The sequence below is a fragment of the Columba livia genome, chromosome Z (assembly GCF_036013475.1).
Source record: "Columba livia isolate bColLiv1 breed racing homer chromosome Z, bColLiv1.pat.W.v2, whole genome shotgun sequence".
Lineage (NCBI taxonomy): Eukaryota > Metazoa > Chordata > Aves > Columbiformes > Columbidae > Columba > Columba livia.
The window spans coordinates 19,461,161-19,480,804 of NC_088642.1; the positions used below are offsets into that span (position 1 = coordinate 19,461,161).

Here is a 19,644-nt window from a genome sequence, read left to right on the forward strand (position 1 = left end):
CTTGGATTTTAAAGGCAGGAAGTGGAGGAGAGTCTCACTTGAATTGAACAAAGCATTTCACAACATTTATGCATATGAGCTAAGGCAGACTGACCTCACATTAAAGCCTCTTCCCACCTCCCAACACACACTGTGCACTCTTGCACACAGCCAGACTCCTGCCCAGAGCCACTTCTCTATTCCACAAAGCTACTTAAGAGTTAGCAAGTCACCCATGGCAATATCATGAAGAAATGCAACAACTTCTAAATTTGGCCCTTACAACACAGAGATTTGATGTCACAGGCATTGCCAAACAAGCCCTGCACTAGACACCTGCCACATGAGACAATGCTCTCTGCATTCCTAGAAAAGCCTTTACAACATCACTTGGACTTCAACCTTCTCCCCTCAGTTCATCTCAGCTGAAAGAACCAGAGTCTTGATTCCTGCCTCAAGACTCCTGAGCATCCCTGGCTAGTCTCAGCCCTGCTGTGCCCCTGGCAGAGCTGCTGCCGGCTGCCTTTGCCAGCTCAGGAGCCACTAAACCACACAAAACATCTACTCACATGTCAAGTTTTTAAGACTAGCAGTGCCCTGTCAACATTGTAAAGGGAACACAAAAAAGACCTCATATCATAAAAACGGAAAGATTTTAGCTCTTTAAAATAAATTTTTAAAAAGAATTAAAAAAAAAATTATATCCTGCTTCTGTGAAATGTTCGTGAGTTTTACAAAAGTGAAAAAAATAGGCTTTCTCCAGGCTATGCACTGAATAATTTTAAAGAAGAAAGACTTCAAAGACACATTTTAAATTCTATTTGCATCCAGGCATTTTGTTTTTCAGAAAATTATTACCTTGGTAATAGTGCAGGCTATTCTTTCATGCACTGTGAGCTTTGGCTACCCAGAAGATAATTTGTCCAGTGCAAGACCCATGCAAGAGAGGGAGAAGCTGCTCTACAAATGGCAAAGCTTGTGAGTCAAGGGATTAGGGCAATATTTGCAAGGATGTGCATCCTGGACGTGAAAGTGAGTATTGCAGAGGGAGTACAGGCATCACAGTTTGCCTTAAGATAAAGACAGAGGAACTTGGACCAAAGTGATTGAGCACTTTAACAAGATATGCCCACAGCCATTACTGATGCCTTTACAACAGGAACAAAATGAAGCCCAATTCCTGATAGCTCCACTGGAACCACAAGGCTAACACAGGGATGCAAGGGTGCTCGAACTTGCTGCCAATGCGTTGGCCAGAGCCCATCCGCCACTTGTGTCAGTCCCACACCAGCTCTCACAGCCCCGAGGACAAGGGACCGAAGGCAGCTCACGGACGTCTCCTCCTGCACAGCCCCACCACACTTTCTCCAGACAGAAGCAGAGAAGATCTGACAGCCCTTTGAGAGAAATTCACGAGCATTGCAGTTCATTAAAAGGCTATGAGGGAAAGCACCAAGGTTAACGGGACAGGCTATATTAAGCCCATTTATAGCTTTATGGCACCTTCAAAGGGGCATCAGAGCTTTCTGCAGCTGAGTGTAATGGTCTGATAGTTACAAACTGAGTCAAGTTTTAGAGAGTACCCCAGGTCACCCAAAGCAGAGGCAGCGCAGTTAACTTCAGAGTTTGAGGTCAGCTCTTGATGTTTTCCTCTTACGTATCTCACCCACAATCGCTCTTGGGCTCAAAACACTGCATATATCACAGCCTGCTTTGTGCGGACAAGAGTATTTAATGACACAGAGAACTACTTTCTGATGATTAGGGGGAAAAAAAAAAATCAGCCAGATGCTTCATGCTGTCTGATTTTATTAGACTGCTGCACACAGGGAAGGGCAGTGTGTGGTTGTTTTTCTGTGACTACCACCCCTCTTCCTCATATCCCTGGGCCCTGCTGCACTGCAAGACAGTAACACGCACTGTCAAGACATGACCTAACCCACAGCACAGGGAGATAGCACCAAGTGTCACAGCAGGCAACAGGGCTGCCCCTAGCCCTCCATGCAAGGCACACCAGGGTCAGAAGAGCAAGGTCAGGGCAGAGACCTGAGCAACCCCACCGATGCACCCCACTGACCCCCAGGAGAAAGAAAGTCCCAACAGGCTTGTGGGGGTGGGCCCTACTGACACCTGCCCCATTGATCTACAAAGGGATGCACCCCACTGGCCCCTGGGCATAGAGCCCTGCTGGTCCCTGGGGGATGCACCCCATCAGGCCCCTAAGAACAGAGCCCCCAGGGTGATGGGAGTACACATCCCACAGGCTCCTTCTAGGGGTGATGCACCACTCAGGCCTCCTGGAGATGGAGCCTCAAGGGTCATGGGGGGAGCAGCCCACTGACACTCGGGGAGAGGGAGGGGGTCGGGTTGAAGCACCATAGGGTGGGGTGATGCACGCTGCCAAACCCAGGAGATACAGGCCCATGGGTTAAGGAGGAGGCAGCCACTGGCCCCCGGGAGATGGAACTCTCGCTGGCACCGGCGTGGAGGCTGCACCTCACCGGCCGCCGGGGAATGAAGTCCCCGCGGTGCCGGTGGCGGGGCGGATGTCTCCCATCAACCGCCGGAGCGTGGAGCCCGCCCGGCCCGCTGCGGCAGCGCGGAGGGGGGCGCAGAGCACTGCCCAGCCGCGCCGCCCCCGGGCCAGCCCCGTTCCCGCGGGAGCGAAGCCGCCAGCGGGGCAGGCACCAGCCGCCCGCCGCCCCCCTCCCGCAGCCCCCCGCCGCCGCCGCTCTCCCCACTCACCTCGGCGGGGACGGGGGCACCCGGCACCCCGACACCTGCCCAGCGTCCCCGGGTCAGGGCGGCCCCCGGCCCGGCGCCGCTCCCTCGCTGCCTGCCGCGCCGCCGCGCTGCCCGCCCGGTCCGGCCCGACCCGGCCCGGGGAGCGGCGGGGGCGGCCTCGACGGGGCGGGAGCGCGGGGATCCCGCGAGGGGCGGCCCCGACGGGGCGGGCGGCGCGGAAGCCCTTCGCGGGGCGGTGCCCGGGCGGGGTTCCCCACCCTCCCCGGGACACGGAGGGACCGACCGAACCGCAGTGCCCAGTGTCGCCTCGGGCTGATGGCGAACTGAGGGGTTAGTGACCGTGCTGCGGGGGTCGGCCGGTGCTCGAAGAGTTGCTTGAAGTCTCTGACCCCTGAGGAGCAGGCGCTGGTTCCATGCAGGCTTTTAGTATTTTCCGGTACGTTGGGATTTTTTAAAGTCCTTTAAATATTTTTCTTGTAGCGCTTTTATCTTCTGTTCTCGCTCAGCAGGCAGTGCTAGTTCCAAAGAGGATTAAATATACTGCAAAATATCCATTCTTTTAAAAGAAGAAGCTGAAAGAATACTTTTTTAATTTTTTTAAAAAGTTCTCTTTTTTACTAGAAACTTTAGATTGTTAAAATGAAAGCACCTTCTAAAATGTTTGGTTGCTCTTTGGGGCTCACTTTTCCTAAGCACTGCAAAAGGAAATGGTCCGCAGCTCTGTTTTCTTTCAAGCCAGAGTCCCTTTCTTGCTCATGCCCCCATACAAGACTCAGGGAGTGTGTTTGCAGTACTGCTGTTCTAAAATTAAATCTAAAAAAAAAAATCAGATCAACCAAAGTGTCTCTAAAGTATTGTCTTTATTAAAGACTCTGTCAGGTAATCACGTTATAATTTGGCCCAGATGCTCTGCCTATCACTCCTTTGAAGATGATTGCTCATGACTGCAATGTCTAGGCTGATAACTAAATCAAGCCCAGTGTTTAAACTGGAGGGCTGTCTAGAGGTACTTGTTGCAGTGACAGGCTCAGCAGAAGGTATCAGGCAGTGCCTTTGGAATCTTCAACACGCAAAGGATGCTGTTAGTTGAGTTAAAATGTTCTACAATTGTACAATACTTCCATGCAAACAAAACAGTATCACGGAGTGCATATTTGACCACCCTCCGTGCAGAGCAGGGAGGTGGTGTCAGCCAGGCCATAGCATGCAAGGAGGGGAAAATAAAAGAGTAAAAATAAAAAACCACTGAACCACACAACACCGCTTCTGTGCTGCTGAACTCTGGGATAAGGCATAAAAAACAGGTGTGTGATTCCTGCCATTGACCTTGTTTAGGTGTGGGAACTCCAGGCACACTAAGCAAGTAACAACTGCTGGTGCTGGTGACAGAGCAGCTCCTGGCAAGCAGCAGGCCGAGTTTTCCACCAGCACTGCTGGGAGACATGCTGACACCTGCCAGGTCACAGGTAACCAAGCAGCTCTCAGGAGCACCACGTCCCACCGTGTTTTATACCCTGCATCCTCGTGCTGTAGTGCAATCCCATCAGGTGGTTTCCTGCAGGAACGGGGCTCATCTGACGCATGATTCCATGAAATTTCAATGTAAACAGATCTGGGGATGTATGAAATTCTGACACTACTGAAGATACTGTGCAGCTAATGCTGCCCTGTGCCCCTGCCAGTGCCAGCTCACAGGGGATCGAGGCCCCTCCAAAAGTACTGCAATATTCAGACTGATTCAGTCTCCGTCCATGGGTTTTTCAGCCTCTTCCTGGGGACATGCCTTTGAACAATGCTCTGTTTGTTATTTATCTGAGAACAGCCATGCGTGCAAATGATTCCTCTGTGCTTCCAGGTAGCTCTCTGGAAATGATACTGGCTCACAAGAGCAAGATGGATGATGGGGTGAAGTAAGAGAAACCCTGAGAATTATTTCCTTTGACTCTCAAGTTCAAAAAAGTTGTCTTCTCCCATCAGGACATGAAGAATTCCTAGAGGTACCACAGCACCTCAGGATAGAGTGCTGAGCCCTTATTTTAGATCACGGTGGTCCCCTGTGATCAGTTCTGGCAGGAAATAATAGCTGGTAGCCATGCAAATGTGATGATTAACTTCAGAGGCAGCAGCATATGGATCAGAATCACCAAAATATACATGCACTAACTCCGGATTATCTGTTATCTTCACTTTTAAAGGCCCACAGTCCAGCCTAATTCTATGGCTCATGGCTAAGACAACAGAGCAGATTATATTTGAACCCCATCTCATTCAAATCAGAAAAATTCTATTCATTTCAGCGACTGAACAAATGTAGAAATTGGCATGAAAAGGGACTTTGCTTTATCTTTCTTATCCCTCCACATAACAATATCATTTAAATCTCTCTAAAGCCAGTCATATACATTTCCACCATTTTCTACATCAATTGTAAGATAATGTTATAAAGCACTGAACGTTTGGCGCTCTTGCTGCAGAGCATTTGGGCTTCTGGCAGGATTATATCATGGAAGCAAAGCTGATGCTTGTAACGATGCCTTTTGCTAAGCACTTTCATAGGCAGCTGTCGGCATTCAATTTTGTAATGTAAATCAATCTTTGCTTGTATCTTCTGATACCAGGCCAAAAGGTGGAAAAGCTACTGTGCTATATGTGTGTTTGGTTTATTCTGCAGATCTCTATGGAAAGGTCAACTTTAGCTACAGCTGGAATCAGTAATTGTGGAGGCTACCAGCAATATTTTAGATTCTCCTCATACACACCTAAGAAATACTATTTTTCTACTGCTCTTCCTGAAGGTTATGCACCTCTTCTGCAATGTGAACATCAAAATCCTAATTACATGTGGTTTCATGAGTATGGATCTCCTAACATTGATATATAGGATTTGCAATACTTGCATTTTGCAACCCAATCGGATGTCGATAGCATCAGTAGCATTCTGTGTTTTTCTCAGACACCAGCTGAGAAGAGATTAAGTATATCCCTTAGTGTTTTCGACACTCCACCTCCCAGGGAGTGCCCAAAATCTCATTTTATTTTGCTTTAGATAAGGCAAGTATGCCATAAGTAAAGCAGGTATCTGGGCTCCAGAGGAACCTGGAAGAGGAGCTAGACCCCAAGGAAAGGGGGAAAAACGAGAAAGCAGGGAGAAAGATCAGATTAATTAAACGGTGTAATATTCACCTTTTGGGATTCAAATGCTGCTTAGATCATATAACCTCCTGTGGCTGCATCAGCAGGACCAAATTTCAGTAGCATATTTGCAGAAACATGGAGTACTTTGAGAGTCGCTACACAGCAGATTTTAGTCACCCTAACAACATTTTATCCCAACGCCAACTTCAGCAATCTGTAATTTTGTCACATTTTCCAAGTGCAAGCAGGATTTTCTGCCCTGACCTGTGCCACCCTGACAGTATCCATCTTCTGCTATGCTCTGGGGACAGCTGGACAGCATTCAGCAATCTGGGCAGATCTGCTGAGCTTTCACCTGTCCTCAGCTCTCCCTGAAATCCCCACAGGTGGCGGTTCACATAATTCTGAAGTTTTTGTGTAGCTGATTTGGTGCTACTTGAGTCTGTCTTAGTGGCTTAGGGACAGACTGTCTGGCACAACGTAGAGAAGAAACTGCCAGTGAAAAAGCGTACCATCTTCATATTCAGGTGGGGTGTATGTAATGCAGCCACCACTGACAGGAAAAAGTGGGACAATAAGTATCTTGGGCTGATTTACCTGAACTGTGACTTTCCCCAGCAGCTTCCAAAATTCAGGCTGAGATTTAAAAAACGCAGCATGACTCCTGACAACATTGTGAGCTCCACGAACAAGACTTCTGTTTTCCTGTGTTTATGGAAAAAAAATATGACCCTTCATTTTTAATATTACTCCTCAGTCTTCTCATCTCTGCCCTTTACAGACACACAGACGCACACACACACACTCCCATATATATAGCTGGTATAAAACAGACCAAGGACAAGCCACCACTGGCTGTGCTATTATAATTTCAATTCACAAGGAGACTAAATGAACTATCGTGTTGATTTTCTCGTATACATGGAAAAAATAACCATAATAATTAAGGTCATAACCTACAGTTATCTTGGTCCTCAGGTGGGCACACTGTTCCAATTTTATTTGGAAATAATTACTTCAAAAGCAGAGCATTTTTTTCCAGGACTGCGTCTTACTCTGAAAGAGTGTATCCATATGGCTCTCAGTGCAGAAGCAGTGACAATTATTTGCTTTGCTTAAGCAAAGCCCAAGAGAGGGAACACATTACCTATGTCTCCTCCATAACATGCTGCAGTAAATATGAGACTAAAGGCTTGATTAAAATAAATCTTGGAAGTCAGATGGAGCCACGCACAGAAAACAAACAGTCACGCCAGACTCAGAGCCACAGTCACAATTTGGTTCTGCTCAGCCTTATATCATCTGTAATAATGACACTCCACTTTGTCCCAGCTTTAATTTGGATCACCAGCTACAAATGGGAACAGCAACAACAACAAAATAATGCTGATCTAATACTTTTTACTGCCTTTTGAAACCTGCTACCTCTTTACAGCAAGGGGAAAAAAACAAGCTAATAGCTGTGAATCCATCATCAGCAATTTTTTGTCCTTTATGTCTTTCCTCCTGTATTTTCATAGACAAGCCTTACTGGGATGTAAAGTTCTCCTGGTGCAATGGGTTTCCCCCAGAGCACAAAAGTGGGCAACCCTTAAGAAGCACATATTTTAAATAAGCGTGAACATGGAAGCATAACTGCCTCCAACACACCAGGGGGTGAAGGCAGGGAACAACACCGGCACTATCAAGAAGATCTAAGCTTAGAAGTGAGAAAATATACACTGAGATACATTTATTATAAATTGTGGGTACCACCCATTAAATTATTCATTTGCTGCAAAAGTCTACGATACGTACTTTATGACCAAAATAAGTCAATAGTAAGGGCCAAAGTGTCTCAGATTCAACCTCTCATCGACAAATCTTCATAGAAACAATTATTTTCCAAGCTCCTGAGGGTAAAAGCCTTTCTAAGATTGTTTTGCAATATATATGATACAGTTCTCTAAAGACTCTCTTCCATATAATTCCAAGATCAACACTTGCTTTGATTTCAGTCATATAAGATATCTGAGGTCAAACTCATCCATTGGATGAACTTGGCTGTATAGATAGAATATTTGTCAAGACCAAAGAAGTAGATACAAAAAGGCTAAGGTTAAAAAAAATCAGCTACTTAGAGCTTCTCATCGAGATACGATTTTTTTGTGGATTTCTTTAGCAAATTGGTCATCTTCCTCTTTATTACTTCAAAGAAAAAAAACCACACAGCATCAGAGCAGTTGTGATAACCATTGCACAATAATAAAGTTTTCATTTCTTTGATTTCTTCTTTCCTCCCTTTGTCTACAGCAGTGCTTCTGTGTCTTTTAGGATTTATCATATTTCCTTGTCAAAGATGCAGACACACATAGATTAATTTACTGTTACAAAGCACCTCCTTCAATTTGAACATCAACTTTGCACAATAAAAAACCACTTATGCACATAACTGTTGGAAAAATCAGATTATTTTATTCACAATAGTGGTTGGGTATGTACTGTCCTGACAGCATGGTATGAAAAGCACTGATCAAGCCCTTTCAGAACTGGCACCAGGGAGTTATAAAATAACTGTGCAATAGACACCAACTCCTGCTTAAGCATTTCCAGAGCAATCTGCCACCAGGGAAATGTCCACATCTTTAACGCACAAATAGTAGAGTCAGTACCTAATCAGTGTTACACTCACCAATGGCCCTGCAAAGAGAAGTACTTTAAGAGATTGGCCAAGTGTTGGAGAAGCGCTGCCCCAGAGGTACCCAGCAGCCAGCACCACGCTGGTCATGGCATCACTCCCACTTCCCCCAACACAGCCACAATCACGGTCTGGCTGAACCAAAGGGATCAGCCTGATTTCCCAGTGCAAACCACCAGCCTGATGTCCTCGCCTGGCAGAGGTGGGAAGCACTGGCCCCAGACAAAAGCCCATGAACAGTCTACTTGTTGTTCAATAAAATACTTGTCACACGTGTTAATCATTACAATCTATGCAGTCGGATAGTACCATTCATTGGATGAGCTCAGCCTACAAATTTAGCTTGAATCTGGTCTGGCATCCTCCTTTAAGTGTGCTTCGATTTGAAAATTATGTTAAAATTCTGCCTAGAATTGTTTGTGTGTGTGCATGTGGATCTGTGTGTGTCTGTACACATGGACAGAAATCCCTAATATTTCAGTACTGTTTAAATGAGTGCTGAGCACCATAGGCCATCTGCCAGTAACTGTATTTCTAAACTTGGAAAAAAAAGAAAGAAAGAGATATTTTAATCCTTTTACACATAACAGCAGTGATATCTCTGGAAATTCAAGCAGTTATGAAAGGGATGTGCGGTTTCCAAATACAGCTCTCACTCAACAGGTTTTTGAATGCTTCATAACTCTATGTCTTAATATTCTACCATGTCAAACAAGGACAAACAATACATCTTCTTTTACCCAAGGTCCATATGGCATGTGCTTTCCAAGACATTTGGAATCTCAGATGTAGAGTACTAAAGAAAGGCGAAATAATCTTGTTAAATGAGGACAAGGCAGAAATGAAGTGTACTGTCAGAATGTCTTTGTGGATCATGAAGGTCTGTGTAATACTGCATACAGAGATGTGATATTTAGGAGAGAATTCTTAGTTTAATCTGTCATTTTTTACCACTGCAGTATGTGCAGCATCCTTTTCTTTGTTCCTAGAATTGTCTGAGCTTCTCCCTAAATTACATTTGTTACAGTGGGAAATCCTTCATCGGAAGAATTTTCTGGAAAAAAACCCAAACCCGCCACTAAATGTCTGGCTGCAGTTAGTATTTCTTTGTCACACCCCCATTGCACAGCTGTAGCAGCCTCTTCTGAACATCTTTTCACTTGGGCTTTTGCACTGTAGAATTTCCTTTTGTGTTTATTGTGCTATATTAAAAAAAAAAAAAAAAAAGAAAGTGAGATCCAAGACTAACAAAAGACAACCTGGCTAATGCAATAAACTACACACTTGAATATTTTAGTCCTCAGAGCATATGATGTGAAGTCTTGTGAAGCAGCAAAAGTCTCTCATAAGTGCTCCCAGATCTTCCTTCAGTGGCCCTTTCAAGTAACCAATATCTGGTTTCCTTTTTTTAAGTAAAACATGCTGCTATTCAACTTGAACTACCTGGGGTCTAGAATTCTGAAAAAGCTAATAAAAAAAGTTTTCTACACAGTTCTATTTTTGTATCAAATCCAAAGCACTGCAAGCCAAAGCTCTTACTTCAAATGAACATTTTTCTGTGTCATTGAGACACACATGCAATGTAACAAGCATAAGAAATCCAAAGGACCCCGGTGAATCAAATAAATCACCAGAAATCCTAATAGAGAGGGAGAGACAAAGAGACAGACCTAGAAAATTAAACTGCTACATTGATCTTGAAGAACTGCGATTTACAGCAATAAAAAATGTCCTTGCAAATAACATAATTGAAAACTTCCAAGAGCTGAAATGTCAAATACTAACACAATTCTGCTAAATATCCCCCATATAAAACTCATTTCAGCAACATTAAAGAGTCAGACTATGGAGTGTTACCATCCAGAGAGCCGAGCAAGGAGGGGTGTAACGGAGATTTACATGAAGAGAGGAGGATCCAGCTAAGGGCCAGAATTTGCAGCCCATCACACTCAAGAGCCTGGTGAATTTGCACATGGAAGTGAACCAGCAAAACAGCTCTTTCATACTCCTGTTTCTTTCTGAGAGTGGTAAATGAACAAGCCTTGTCCTTGAGTCTGTCAGGTTTAATGGAAGGCCTAGCCTGATTTTGAGTTAATTTGCTTGGAGCAAAGAAGGCTAAGTGCCATGAGCGCCATGAATATCAAAGGTGTCTAAGCGACACATATGTAATACAAAGGGCTGTTATGCAGGCAGCCAAAGGCTTTTGCCTCTTTTTTTTTTTTTTTTTTTAATATTTCATTGCCAATTTGCAGTCTGAACAGGTACCTGAAGCCAAAGAGCTGCAGGGACACCTATATGCAAACCCACCACTTCCCATGGCATGGTCCTGCTCAGCAAGTAGCTGCTTTTTCTTCACTCCTTTAGGGAGCTGCAGCACCGGGGATCTGCCCACAGGAGAGAAAAAGACAACACATCAATGTACGCTCCCAGGCTACGTCCCACGTACCACTTTGTGAGCTGGGGATGGAGCAGAGGCATAGTAACCACCTGCCTCTCGCTTGGTTTCTCATCTGGAGGCCAGCACAGAAATGGTCCCCGTTGGGTATTTATTGCAAGGAGTCAGATTTGCATGGGAGTATCTACAGGCTGGTGAAAGCCATGGCCTTTGAGGCCTTGTGTGATAGCCTGGGCTCTGCAAAGTCTTCGTCTTGCAAACCAGACAGGTTCCTGTCTGCACAGAGGCCACTGGACCATGGTCCATGTCTGGGTACAGATACAATGTATATTAATATTGACTGTGGTATTTTTGAGGTTGTGATGACAGCCTTGGTGGAAGGTCATTGAACAAATGTAATTTCTGATGGTGCCAGATGACATACTAGTTGACTCACTTCTGACATCTTCCATCAGTCACTTTGGTACTTCTCCCTTTGATGCTCCTTAATGCAGAGTGACCTGCAAAGTGCCATAGTCCTCCTTCACATCCCTTCTTACCCTGGCATCCCATCTGCTGTGGGGCACCTGTGTGGCCAGGGGTGCTGAGCACCCATCTCTACATAACCTCATCTCATCCTGCCCCTCTACAGTCACACTTGCTTGTACCCATCTGAATGATGCTGGAGAAAGCACAAGACCATGATTCACAAGCTCAGACCAACACAGATTTGGTGTTCGGGTCAGCTGGCATGCATTTAATATGTTATACATGTGAACATTGCAAAGTTAGTGAGTGGCAAATCATATCTGGCTGGAAGTCTAAGAGGGCTTTTCTGCTCCATATTTCTGCACAGCCCCCCAGCCCTGGGGGACCCCAGTCCAAGGCATGTGGTCTGCTGTGTACCATCACCCCAACTCAAACATCGTACTGATTGCCCTTCTCTCTGTGTTTCAACTGTGATGGAAGAGCCAGAAAATGCAGAGAAAATCTCATTGAGACCAACACCAAAGCTATTGCTGTGGGCACTTCCCTTTCCTGTGGCACGTACGTAGCGACCCAGAGCAGCTCAAGTGGAGGAGCTGGCATTTGCTGCATCTTTCTCTACACTTTAGCTTCCTGTAATGTAAAAAGCAAGAAGGTACCAGGGTGTTTCTCAGATGTAGAACTTCAAGAAGAATTCACTGCTCGACAGCCTGACTGCCCGTTCTCCTTCTCTCCCAGCAGCGCTCCTGCCCTCGTCCCTTTGAGATGCTGCAGCTCTGTATAGAATAAGTGGTGACTGTGAAACTCTGACAAAGGAGCGGGAACTAATGGGATATTTCTATTTCTGGAATTGCCCATTAGAGAAGCTATTCTGTGGTACACAGCACGCCAGCACACTTTAAAAAATAAATAGGAACAAGAATATTAGCAGAGGAAGCATATGTGGCCCCAAGACCATGACTCATCAGGTTAAATCGACCAGCTGAGGTCAGTGCTTCTATTTATCAGCTTTTAGTTGCAAATATGGCAATTGGGACAGTGATTCTATTACTTAAATTTTACATGCTGTGTAAAATATGGCAGTGACTAATGTGTGTAACTAAGGCTAGCTAGATGTGCTGCTTTTAGAATTTGGAAGATATTTCAAGGTCAAGAGGTTTAGTTTTCTTTCTAAAGTAGGATTTCAGCTGGTAAAGTGGGCTTCCTACAGATTTTGTGGGCTGTATTTATATACAATAAAGGTATTTTTGCTCTCATCAGCATTCAAAAACAGAGCTGAACCACAGCTTGATGAGAAAAGCCCCACTAATTGCACTTCCACCGTCACCCATCCTTAATGCATTGTGGAACCATGAAAGCATTGGCCCTAAGCTGATGCCAAACACGAGACTGTTCTGACAAACACAGAAAACATTTCTGTAATGTTGTCGTTGGTTTTCCTTTTGGTGTCCCCAATTTTGTATACAAAGCATCCTCCTTTTAAGCCAGTCTGTACCCTTGCCATCTATGCCATCAGTGTGTGTGGGGGTTGGATTAGCTGGTGCAGGTGAGGACCCTCATCTCCGGTTTGCTCACAGGCTGGCGTGTCAGGGCCCATTGAAATTCAGGCTCAAACAGATGGCTGGAAAACATCTCTCAGAGGAAGGTACACTTCTGTTGCCAGGACATCACACGCAGAACATTAAAATAGGTGCAAATAACCTCAGATCCCTGCTGTCTTATGTGTGAGTTGTTACAATTTTCACTGGGAAATTATTCCATTCTGGTTTTTACTGCCAGTTTAAAAAAAAAAAATAAATCAGAGGTAGTGCTGGTGGGAGGACAGTATTCCTCTCTGTCAAACACCCATAATCCCATAGATGTGCCCAGGTACAATGCATTTGTACAGGAGGAGACAAACCTTTGTCTTCTCTCTTTCAGTAGGAAACCACAGGACAGTGACACGGCAAGCCCAGAGCTGCATTATCTCCAGTTATCAGTTTCCCAGGAGAGAAGCAGAGGTAAGTTAAAACCAAGTGACCCATTGCCCTGATTCACATCCCACTGTGTTCTCCTTTGTCCCACTGCTGCACAGGTAAACAGGGGCTCAGCAGGTCTGCCAAGGGAAAGCCAAACTCTGCTCAAGCAGGAGAGCTCACTCCGGAGGCTGATGTGGCAGCCAGAGCCCAGATGGACCTCTGTGGCACAGTCCCGTCTCAGTTAAAATGAAGAGCAGTAACAGAGGGAAGTCCCAACCCAACAGCTGTACTGCAGTGTAACAGCTGGAGACAGCCGGTCCCCCTCATCCCAAGGAAAATACACATGGGGACATCACAGGCATCTGCCGGGCAAATCCACAAGAAGGGCAGAAAGCAAAGGGTGTGAGACTGGGCCAGGTGTGCCAAGGGTTTACCGGTTGCCATCCCCAGCAAGGGGGAGGCTGAAGGGTCTGTTAGTGTATCAGCTAACCCCTCTGGGCATCTGGGACAGGGCATGCCACCTCTTATCTCTCCCTTCCCAGCCAGCCTCCTCTTTCATGTCTGACTCCTGCAAGCAGACACGCTCTGGAGACAAATCTCCATCCTTCCACACTGTTCAGCCTCGCACACCCACGGCTGTCTGTCTGCCGGCAGCCTCTTAACAGTCAGACCCAGCCACCAGAATATGTAAAACTTCCTGCAGGAACCCTGAAGGCCCACGGTAATTACAGACAAACTGTGGTGCTGGTTGGGACTACGCTGTAATTACCAGCAGCGAAGATAAAACTTCCGAGGAGGCTCTCAAGCTATTTAGATTAGAGCTCCGCTCAGCTTAGCAGTGCATCTTTCAGCATCTTTCAGCAACACCAGCTGGTCACTGTGCAGGGTTTCGTGTAGTTTTACCTGCTCCCCAGTTCTTCAAGTTTTTTGTTTGTTTGAGGGTTTGTTTGGGGTTTTAAGGCCCATTTCTGTATGAGATATTTTGGTAAGATTTCCTTCTCTTAAGCGCTCACTAGACAACCTTTCCAAGGTTCATACCCATGAATTTCATTATTTCCAATGGAAATTGCGTGCATCCCAGGTCCCTGGAGCATCAAGGGGAAGTGATTTAACTACTTATGTCAGCCTGATAATTTTGTGCCCAGGTTTGGAGGCATCCTGTGCCACCGTTTCCCTACTAAGCTCTTGGTCTCTTGAATTTTTCATGGCTAAGACATCTATGACTAAGGCATCCAGAGAGATTATTATTTTTAAATACAGGTTAGCTACACTTTTATTTGATTTGTGTGGGTGTTATTTCACTCAGAGCTTTGGCATCTTGTGACCCACTTACAGGCTAAAACAGGCTCCGGTGAGCATTCATGCCTTTATATTCAGGTTCCTCTTAACTTACCAAAAAAAACCAACCCAAAACATAAAAAAACCAAACCAAACAAACAAAAAAAATGAACAAACCTCTGAGGCAACTCTATCCTTGAGTTTTAAATCAGAAACGGCTATTCTGTATAAGTGATTGAAAAATGTTACTTCTGTTTGATTCATGAGTCTCACGGGCTATGAGGGGCAAGTGGGGTCTCAGCAAGTCTCAAGGTGCTGGGCTGGCCTGGAAGGATAAGAAACGCTGGGGGCTGCTGTGAGCATTTGTTAGTTCACTGGAAGCTCATGTCCCACATCCAAGAAGGTCACAGACCCAGAGCATCTCCTGATTTACATGTGGCAGTTGGGGTGAAGCTGCTGCAAAGGCTCTGGTGGTTCTCACCCACCTCCAAATCCTCCCCTGGGCAAAAGAAAGCACCGGGAGACCTTCCAAGATGCCTTTGGAAGCAGTTTAAAAAAAAAGGAAAAGAAAACCCACTTCTATCCCAAAACAACAGTGTCCTCGTGGGGAGCTCTGTTGGTGCCTGGCACTTTAATTTACTGGTATAACTGTGCCAGGAGAACGTGTCTGATCTTCTGTACTGATATGTCCTCAAGGAGATTAAGCGGTTCAATCTGCCTTTGAAGACGTTGTGAGGTGACTTAATTACAATGTAGATGCATCTTCAGGGGGAAAAACATCACAATAGAATGACTAAGAGTTAATGTCAGAATATGAGCCTTAGAAACACAGGATACTTGCACAATACCAGGGCCTTATCCAAATAAAGCTATCGAAGCATGAAAAAGAAGCGTAAGGCTCCGAGTCTCTTGTTGTCACATTAAGGCACCATGTCTCACCAGAAAATCTGATTTAGCCAACACCCCTGATGCACAGTGGGAAACAGACACAGCTTTTGGTCAGTACACTAGACTAGATTTACTAGCAGTCTCTCCTCACTTTCAAAGTCACCTTCATTAACAGCTGCTTCACAAGATCCTGCAGCTTCAAGGAGAAACTTGGCCATTTCAGAGCAAGGTAAGTGAAGATGTGGAAATATCCCAATGGTATGTGGAATGGTATGTGGAAATACCCCAATGACTCTCCACAACTTTGAATATTTGACTTGCATGGTACATTATGCATTTTAGCTTTTTTAGGTTTGCTTTTTTTTTTCCTCCTGAGAACTGTGCAATATAACAGCTCATGGAGGAAAACTAACAAGAATGCAGCCACTTATTTAGAGAAAACATGGACAAATAATTGTCCCTTCAGTCCTAGAAGAAAGAGGCACAAAAGTAAGGTGTATTTTACGTAAAAACTTAAGATGTCCAGCTCATGCATTAGACAACACAGCAACTTACAGCACTTACTGAAACACACACATGGTCTGTCCTGTGATAAAAGCAGGCTGGTTTAAGAGACCTCACATCCACATAAAGGCAGTGAAAGAACAACAAAACAATCTGAAAGGCAACAAGCACTTGCAGAGACATTGGTTTTCCTGGGCTCTGAGGTCCGTCTGTGCTTTCAGAGGGTTCAGCTTGCAGCTCTGTCCCTTTCCTTCTGCTCTGTCCTGTCTCTGGCGCATCCCCCGTGTACCCACAGACCCCGGCTGGCAGGGAGCTCTTCCAGTTTCTAGTAGCAGCTGTAAATCATGCTTTACTTTGGCATGGGACACCTGCTTTAAAACTTCCCCTTTCTTTTTCCAAAGATTTTAATGCTCTCCAGAAAGGTTGCTTCACATCCTCTGTGACTCAAAGCACACAGAGTGTGAGACTGAAAGTGGTGGGCAGTACAGTTCCTAAAGAAATCCAGAACGCCTACATGCTTTTAAATTACATAGTTACGTGCACACTTAATTAAATTAAAAAACAATTACCACAATTTATGATATGAATAAAACTCTTTAGCAAATGGGGTTTGCAGCTGAGTTTTCTTTTTTTACTCCTTTTTTTGTTGATTGTCTGTAAATGATCCCAGCTGCTGTTTCTCTTCACAGTGGAATAACAAAAGGCAGTTTTCGGTGGCTGTTCATTTCTGAGTGACATTAGCCTTCTTCTCTTCCTGAGGGAGGCTGGATGGAGGTGGCAGTTTGTTTATTTGCCATAAATGAGGTTGAACTGAAAAATAAGAGATTACAAGAACCTATGCTGAACACCATGGTATAAATGAGAGAGAGCTACTGTACAGACTGGTGGAACAGGAGAGATCTCTGCTGCACCAAGAAGTTCCTTGATATTCATTCATAAATATGAATAGGTATTAATTAGGAAAGGCAAGTATTTCACCAGTACAGATATGTAATCCTGTCTTTGAAGAAAGTGACAGGTATACGTGTTTTCTGAAAATATCTCGGAAATTAATGGGTCTGCAAAATAGTTTCTCTCCTCCTTTTGTTTAACAGAACTATTCATAATAAGAATCTTTTCCTTAATGCTTAAAGTCATGAAACAACTTTATAAATAGCACTCATGGACTTGCATGACTTTGCAGGAGCTCAAGAAAACCTCTCAGCCTGAGCTATTTTGACAGCAGTGGTGTGAGGTGCAGAGCTTCTCCCCCTCCCCATACCACCCCCATCCCATACTACAGGCATGCAGGTCTGGTGCCTTCCTTGGGGTTTGCTGCATGGATGAGACCACCTTGGTGCATTATCTGCCTGATACTGACATCATCTTGCAAAATAACTGTTGATTCTGGCAGCTTGGCTGGCAATACCTCCAGTCTGTCAGTCAAATTAGACATTAAAAATCTGCATCTAAATCCACTCCCATGAAAGAACTGAATGTTTCTACCATGTGCAAAATTTGGAGGCATTCAGGACAAAGCTGAATAATATTGTAATGACTGCTTTCCTTCTGTACAAATACAAAAAGAGCAGATCACCCCTCTGTTTCCCAGTCTCTCCCTCACTTGTTTGACCAGCCTGTTGTGCGGGAAGCTTGTTGGAGTATCTAACTTAGCAGTCTCAGTCAAAGCAATGAAGCTGATTGCAGCATTACAGAAATGTTAGCTGAGAAGGACCTTTGGAGGTCATCCAGCTCAGCCTCCCACTTGGAGTGGGTTTTTTGCCAACACTGGATCTGGCCAGCTGTGGCTTTGTCTAGACAAGTGTGTAAGACCTCCAAGGATGAAGATACCACAACACTTCAGGTTGGTTTGCCACAGGGCTGCACCATGCTCCTCCGATTTGAAACTCCAAAGGTGCAGTTTGATGCTTTTGCCCACTCGTATATTATCTACTGCTACCAAGAACAGTTAGTCCCTGTTGTTTTTGTAACTACCCCCATTTTTTTGTAACTACCCCCATTCCCCCCCAGTAATTATGGCCCCCATAGGCCTTCTGTTCCCTAGATTAAACAAACCAAACTCCCTCTGCCTCTTCTTGTAGTCCATTTCCCCCAAACCCATGACCATCCTGATGGTAGCCCTTTGCTGGACCCTATTTTCTGAAGATTCTTTTGAACCAGGAGACACAAAGCTGGACATGGTATTCCTGATGTGGACAAGACCCCCAGTGGAGGGAAGAAGTGGCTAAAATCTTCCCTCTAACTTCTGCTTATCTTCTTACTGTGATTATAGTGTCCCAGTGGCTTATATTCAACATGGTCCATGTCCTTTCCAGCAGCGCCACTTCCACTTGGCTTCCAGCTTGCACCAGTATGTTGTTTTTTTGCACCTTGGGCACAGCTCCTACTCTGGAGACATTCAAAATCCACCTGGACACATTCCTGTGTAGCCTCATCTAAGTGTTCCTGCTCCAGCAGGGGGATTGGTCCCTTCCAGTCCCTGACATTCTGTGATACTGTGATGCTACTGAACAACATTAGCCCCAGTCTACTACTGGAGCCCAGTGGTCCATCCAATTTTCACTTCATCTAACAGTCTAGCCTTCCAGGCTGTGCTTCCACAGCTTCTTTCCAAGAGTGCTGTAGAGATGGTGTTGAAAGTCTTCCTGAAGCCAAGTGGTCTTATATCCACTGCACCCCCTACCCTCACAGCCAGATGTTTCATCACAGAAGGCAGCATTTTTGCCATGGCCCAATTAGTGTTTCATAAATCTTTGAACATTGCCTAGTACCTCCCTGCCATGTTAGGTGTCTGGAAGTGGACTCAAGAAGTTGTGCTTCCTGCACTTACCCAGAGTGTGAGACAAGGCTGATTTTATCCTGTTGTACATGTCAAAGATGGGCACAACACTGGCACAGTCCTCGTGACTTCCCCGAGCCACTGCAATCTTTCCTAGCTGAATCTCACTATTCCTCTCAGCCCCTTGGGGTGAACCCCATCCACCCCTGTGGACTTGTGTACATCCAGCATCTCTGAGCAGTCCCTGTTCCTGCCGCCTGCCGCCAGCCCAAGCTGCCGGAGCAAACACCAAGCTTTGTTGCAGAGAAAGGAGAGTACATCAGCATTTTCCATATTTCCTGTCACTTGGTTGTCTCCCTCACTCATCAATAGACCCACGGTGTTCACTATAGGCTGCCTCATCTGGCACCAGCATCTGTGCAGCTCCTTTGTGAACCTTTAGATCTCCAGAGCTGAGCGCAGGAAGCTTCAGGGCATGGGGCTCCCAGCCTTTGTAGAAGAGACAAGCTGTTGGGGCAGCCTTGAGAGTTGGCTGCACATCTGAAACCGGCAAGAGGCAATTTTGCAAAGTTCCAAGCAGCTCAGAGACACTGACGTGGGAGAGCTGAGACTCATTTGACTGTACAACCAAAGGGCTGAGGACCAAGCAGACTCAAACCCTGTTCATTACTGTAAGCCCATGGGGTGAACTCTCAGCTTTCTGAACTCCTTTCTGCGCACTGATGAACATAACCTGCAAGACATGCAGGATAATCACCAACCTGCTTGTAAATCTAGTAATCTACTAAACAATTACCTTCTGAAGATACACGTCAATTAAGGCTGCAGTAATGGTCACCTC

General features: G+C 45.3%; 1 protein-coding gene across 6 annotated transcripts in view; it reads right to left on the bottom strand.

The window, feature by feature from the left end:
• PDZD2 (PDZ domain containing 2) overlaps positions 1-2,865 on the bottom strand; it is a 206,103-nt gene extending 203,238 nt beyond the window's left edge. For 4 of the 6 annotated variants that reach the window (XM_065047500.1, XM_065047499.1, XM_065047494.1 and 1 more), the window contains exon 1: positions 2,725-2,865. The gene's annotated coding sequence lies outside the window, so the exon portion shown is untranslated. The remainder of the gene's footprint in view (positions 1-2,724) is intronic. The other 2 variants (XM_065047498.1, XM_065047496.1) reach the window with 2 other exon arrangements.
• Positions 2,866-19,644: the final 16,779 nt, after the last annotated feature.